Source organism: Sciurus carolinensis, chromosome 2 (genome assembly GCF_902686445.1).
Source record: "Sciurus carolinensis chromosome 2, mSciCar1.2, whole genome shotgun sequence".
NCBI classification, from domain to species: Eukaryota; Metazoa; Chordata; class Mammalia; order Rodentia; family Sciuridae; genus Sciurus; species Sciurus carolinensis.
In genome coordinates, this window is record NC_062214.1 from 4,791,393 (window position 1) to 4,797,216 (window position 5,824).

Here is a 5,824-nt window from a genome sequence, read left to right on the forward strand (position 1 = left end):
GAAGCCCCTTGGAGCCACACACCGCCCCTGAGCCTATCACAGCAGCTGGCGTTCTGGAGGGCAAAGGAGGGACGAGAACCTCAAGGTGAGCCCCCAGAGAAGGCCTGGCACAGTTCCCAGGGGGCAAGTGGGCACTGGGTGGGAAAGCAGAGTCTTGCCGTCAGCCGAGGATCTGGGGCAGGCTGATTGGGTGGTGTCGAGTCTTTCAGATCAGCAGCAGGGACATCCCTTCGATGGGGCTGGGGGCAGGTCGTGGCTCCTGGCCCTTCCCACACTTATGCTCTCTGTGGAGGTGGGTGGCCAGGAAGGGGCTCATCTTGGCTCCCGGCGACTCAGCCACCCGTTCGCCCTTTTCCCTGCTCCTGCCTGTCAGCATCAGATAATCACACAACTCTTCTTGAAGCTGGGTGGCGACCACCTCTTGCTGACCGTCTCGTGGTTTTCTGGTGTGGTGCGCGGGCTCCCCAGACACTCCCGAGCGCAGGAGGGAGAGGCCGCAGCTGGTCTTTGCAGCTTTGAGGAGCAGCCTCTGTTCACACGCGTGTTCTTCATTTCTTGCAGCCTGCGGGCGGGTTTATCTAAGCACTTATATGGGAGGGCAAGACTCTTGGACCAAGCTGAAAGGGCGTTGCATGGGGTTGGCTGTCCTGCAACCAGCTGTCAAGGGACTGAAATATGGAAGCACTCTGCTCAGCTGGGACCGTGCATGGACCCGGGTGTTCCTGAACCTGACTAGTCCCATCTCACTTCCCTTCTGTCCACGTCACCTGCCCTGCTCGTTGCTGCTGTGCTCTGAAATTTGCCAAGAAACTCAGGAGCTTGGAGCATGCCAGGCCTGGATGCAGTGGCCTCTGAAGGTGTCAGATCCAGGGCTTCCCAAAGCGTGACTGCGTACTGCCTGTGGCCCGCAGACGTGGCTCCAAATCCCAGGAACCACAGGCTGAGAAAGCCTTTCCCTTTCTCAGGTTTTTAAATCCCTCTAATAACTTCAAAGCTAGTTTTGTCTTAGAGTTGATATATCTTTACCATCTCACTAACATTTGCTGCCTCTCTTTTTAAAAAAGAGGGTAGGACAGAGGATGTAGGTGGGGCCACGCCACCAGAGGTGGGTTATGTTTCGAAAATTTCCTTATATTTATGACATGGCTATTTTCTTCTTATTCAAAATGATGCTTGTTTTTCATTTAAGATAGTAATTTAAAATTTACTTTAAAATACATATAGGAAACAAACAGTTCATTTAGAGGATACTAGAAAACTTGCTAGCCGACTGCAGGGGGCTGGTTAAATAAATGACTAAATCCCTTCAAGGAAACAAACCCTGAAATGGAGCAATGGCGGATTACAGTATTGTAAGAGCGTTCCGTTCTGTCCGGCCTGCCTGGGTGGTGGAAGTACACTAAACCGTACCAGGGCTGCGAGTGGTCCCTGTTGGCTTTGTGGTTATTATTAGTATTTGATCGTGGAATGCGTCCTTCTTGCGGGATGAACTTGCAGAATTGAATTTCTAACCTGCTTTTCCAGGACTGCACACCGGTCTTAGCTTCAAAACTTTCTAGTAGGTGACTTTACGTAAACCAGCTGTTTCTTGGTTTCCTTATGTGTAAGATGGGAATGGAAGCAGGGCTTTATGCCACAGGCACCCCGGAAATATTTAAACCTTCTTGGTATCAGTTTAAAAAGTTTTATGAAAAAGTCGTACCTTGCTCATGGTTATTGCAAGGCTAATGTCAGGCAAACGAAACAAATGAAAATGTTTTTAAAAATACAAGGTGTGACAGAATGTCATTTATTTTATCATTTTGTCCTAGGATGGTGATCTGGGTTCTGCTGGGACCAGGACACGGAGGCTCAGAGAAAGACCCAGGCGGTGGCGCATGCGCACAGCCACATCCAAGCCTGCCCTTGGCCCAAGTCCGTCCCTGTTCCTCGTTGCTCGTAGTTTTGGAAATGGGAACTTTGGTTCGCTCAGGACTTTGCAAAGGAAGGAATAGGGGATGAATTTCCCCAATAAATATCCCTGAGCCTGTTTCCCTGGGACAGGTTGTCTTCTCTGAGGCTCTTTTGAAAAGGCAACTGAGAAGGCTGCATGTTCCCTGGGAAGTCCCCCTCTTACTCTCTTATGTGGTCCCAGCAGCCTGTGGGGTTGATTCCAAAGAGCAGAACCTTCCCCGACCAACATCCAAGTCCGTGGAATGCGTCCTTCTTGCAGGATGGACCTGCAATCACCTTCCTGGTGGCAGCCAACGGAGGCCCCGCCCAGGGGGAGGGGAGGCAAGAGCACCAGCAGTCCCCTTGCTGGCCTCTTGGAGGTCAGACACTGTCGAAAGGGCCACAACCATCTCCAGAAAGAACCGGGAAGCCGAGATGGTGCTCCGTCTGTGAAGCTGGCCTGGATCTGGACCGTCTCTGAGTGGAGAGCTGGGAAGTCCTGGGGGAGGGCTGTGGCTGGTGAGAAGCAGGGAGCCGACCTCTTCTTCCCTTGTTCTGTGGAGACTTCAGCGGCCTCCCTTCTGAGGACATCTCTGGTGTCCCCTCCCAGAGTCCAGCATCAATGACCATCCTGGCTTGTTCTCTGGATGGTGCCGTAAGGAAAGCCATGCTGTTGTCCCCAGCCTGAAGGTGAGGAGATGAGACTCTGAGAGACGTGGTGACCTCCCTGTGCTCACCTGAGGACCCCCGGTTCCATGTGGTGAGCTGCGATCGGAGGTCAAACTTTTTGGCTTCCAGTCTTTGCCTGGACTGATCCGTCATCCTGCCAAGAGCCTGGTTCTTAGGGAAAGGCAGGTCTGTATCAGATTGTCCTGTGGGAGCCCAGAGGGGGTGTGGTCCCCAGGGCGCCGTGGAGGGCCGCCTGAGGCTGAGGTGCAGACGTACCCGCAGCTGTGGTTGAGGAGTGGATACCTGCCTGGCCCTCCTCCCCCTTTCTTTCCTTCCCAGCTCTTCCTTCTTCCTTCTCTCTCCCTCTTTCCCTTCCTTTTTCCTCCCACAAACATTTATTGAGCACCTACTGGCCCCACATTGAACACTGTTGTAACTCCAAGGGGAACCGACCTGGCCCTTTTCCTTGGAGGGGGCACAGGCTGGTGAGAGACAGACTTGTCACCCAGTGAGACCTTGCAGGGTGGCAGTTGCTCTAAGTATGAGGTCTCCTGGGGACGCAGATGACCAGCGGCCTCCTGTTGTTTCCCGGCTCGCTGGCGGGTTCTATTCCAAGTGACGCTGTGTTTGTACCCATCTCCCTCGAACGTTTGATCTGTTCCAGTAAAACATCTTCTCTGAATGCCGGGTGACGAGAGCTCTTCGATTCAGTGATTCAGACGGAGTGCCTCGCAGCCAACGCCGGCTGCAGGACCCAGCGTCCCCGGCCAGCTTCTGGGTGGGAACATGGTTTCTCTTCACTGGTGAACCACAAGCTTCACAGGAGTGCTTGGAAGCAGACCCCTCAGTGGTCGGGAACAGCGTTCCTTGGGGCAGCAGCAGGTTCGCCCACGGGAGGACTCGTCCCAGGCCTGGCCTCCTGCATCCTCGCTCACGGCTCTGTAGAACTCGTGGATTAATAGCAGACAGGAGTCTGAATAGCACGGTGAGTAAGCTCAATCTGTTCCATATCAATACGACTCTGTTCCACAGCAGCCTCCCCATGCCTGGGCCCTGGAACCTTCTCAATGTGCAGTCATGCACTTGTCCACCTGAGGGTTCTCAGCTGCACCACGTGGCAAGCCTGCCGCCCACGGGCCTGGACAGCCAGGAGGTGTGCGGCCCCCTGCAGGTCAGGGAAGGCGCCTTGGGGAGGGCTGCTCTGGAGGGCCTGGTCCTCCGCACCCTGGCCTCTGGCCTTCGGATGCTGCCTCCCTCCTCAGACTGGCTTCAGGGAGGCGGACAGCTGAGGTGGAGCCCTGGTTCTTCGCTGGGAGGAAGGGAGGGACTTCTCCACCACCGGGCATGGAAGTCCTTTCCCCCAGACCGCTGATGTCATGTGCCAGCGGAATGCACAGATGGGCTCGACCTGGGGCCGCCCAGAGCCATCACTACTGGCTGAGACTACGCATGACCCTCCCCGGGGCCTGGGAGGGGTCCGCTTCTCCATGAACTGCTCGGCAGTAGGTGCCGTTCTGGAGCCAAGTAGGGGCAGGTTGGCAAGGAGGAAGCTGAAGAGGAGCCAAGGAAGTCCATTACTTTGGCTAAGAAGAAAATGCTAACAAATTCGAGAGAGGAGATGACTTGCAGGCTGGAATCTCTGCCCCAATGCTTCATGGTATCTGTAGGATGACTAGATGCCTTTCCCCTTTTAGAAAAGTTGGTGTCTGTCTTACGCATGGCGAGGTGCCCAAGGCTCACAGTTCACCTTGGTAAGTTCCTACGCATGAACAGTCACCAGGCCACCTCCCAAGGCCCTGGGTGCCACTTCTCAGTCAGCACTCCTCTCCTCCCAGAGGCAGCTACTGCGGGCCAGACGGACGCGAGGGCTTTTTAAGAATCCAAGCATGTGAATCAGCTTTGTCTCTTCTCAGGTCGTAAGTAAAGGGAATTCTGCCTCGTCTGCTTCTTTGGCTTCACACGTCAGAGGTGTTCATTCACCCCATTGTGCACATCAGTCTGGTTCTTATCTATCCCTGCATCGTACTTCTTTGCGTGAATTTGCCACAGTTTAATCATCCTTTCTTTCACTGGTGGATAACTTCACTGGGGAATTTTAAAACATGCTCCTCTAAATAATTATTTGATTGGAGAGGAAATAAAAACTTAAGTTTTAGCTTATTTAGATATTAATATATGATAGCAATACTTGGGATGTAGCCAAAGCCATGTATAGAGGACAATCTATAGCCTTAAATGTTTTTATTGTATATTTAAAAAGAATGAGGGCCCGGGTGTGGTGGCACATGCTTGTAATCCCAGCAGCTCGACAGACTGAGGCAGAAGATCATGAGTTCAAAGCCAGCCTCAGCAACTTAGCGAGGCCCTTAGCAACTCGGTCTCTACATAAAATATAAAAAGGCTGGGGATGTGACTCAGTGGTTAAGCACCCCTGGACTCACTCCCTAGTACCAAAAAATAAAAAAAATAAAAAAGGGGATATGAATTACTAACAATTCAATTAAATAATATAGAAAAGGGACAATAATATAACTAAATCAGAAAACAGAAAATTGTATTATTAGAGGTTAATGTGACTCATTAGGAAAACCAGTGAAGTGGAAAAGTAAAATTAAGGGTTGATTCATAAAGCAGACAACCATATCATAAATTTGTACAATAAAGAAAGTAAAACATCTGCCACCAAAAAATAAGAAACGATACAACATCACAAGATTTAAAACATATATTGAGAGTACTTAAAAATCCAGAGAAATGACAGATGACTTTCTTGAATAATATAAATATGCAAAATTGACTCAAGAAGACTTTAAAAAAAAATCCCCAAATAGACCAACTACCATATAAGAAATTTAAAAGTTTATCAAAGACACACATTTTAAAAATTCTTTAAAGGGATTTGATTTTACTTGGATGGTCTCAAACTAATCTTCAAAGAAGAGGTCATTCATTTAAACTTCTATCAGACCATTGAAAAGAAAGGAATCTTTTCAACCAATCTTGATGCTGACGTACTCAGGACACCTGCAGGTTCATACCAGATCGGGATGGGCAAGGGAAGGACCCCTGGGTGTCCAACTCCGTAGTAGACATCACCACCGGGAAGGATGGTCTCACTTTGGCTGCCAGTCAAAGGCCAAGGACTGAACAATTGGGTCTGATTTCCTAATTTTTCTATGCCAGCAATGAATGCATCTTTTAAAAGATCCAACTTGGACCAAAT

General features: G+C 50.5%; 1 long non-coding RNA gene across 1 annotated transcript; it reads left to right on the plus strand.

The window, feature by feature from the left end:
* The first annotated feature begins 3,453 nt into the window (after positions 1 to 3,453).
* Positions 3,454 to 4,611, plus strand: LOC124975963 (uncharacterized). The gene is made up of 3 exons (XR_007106942.1): positions 3,454 to 3,586; positions 4,296 to 4,352; positions 4,437 to 4,611. It is a non-coding gene; the product is annotated as an uncharacterized LOC124975963 (long non-coding RNA).
* The last annotated feature ends 1,213 nt before the right edge of the window (positions 4,612 to 5,824 follow it).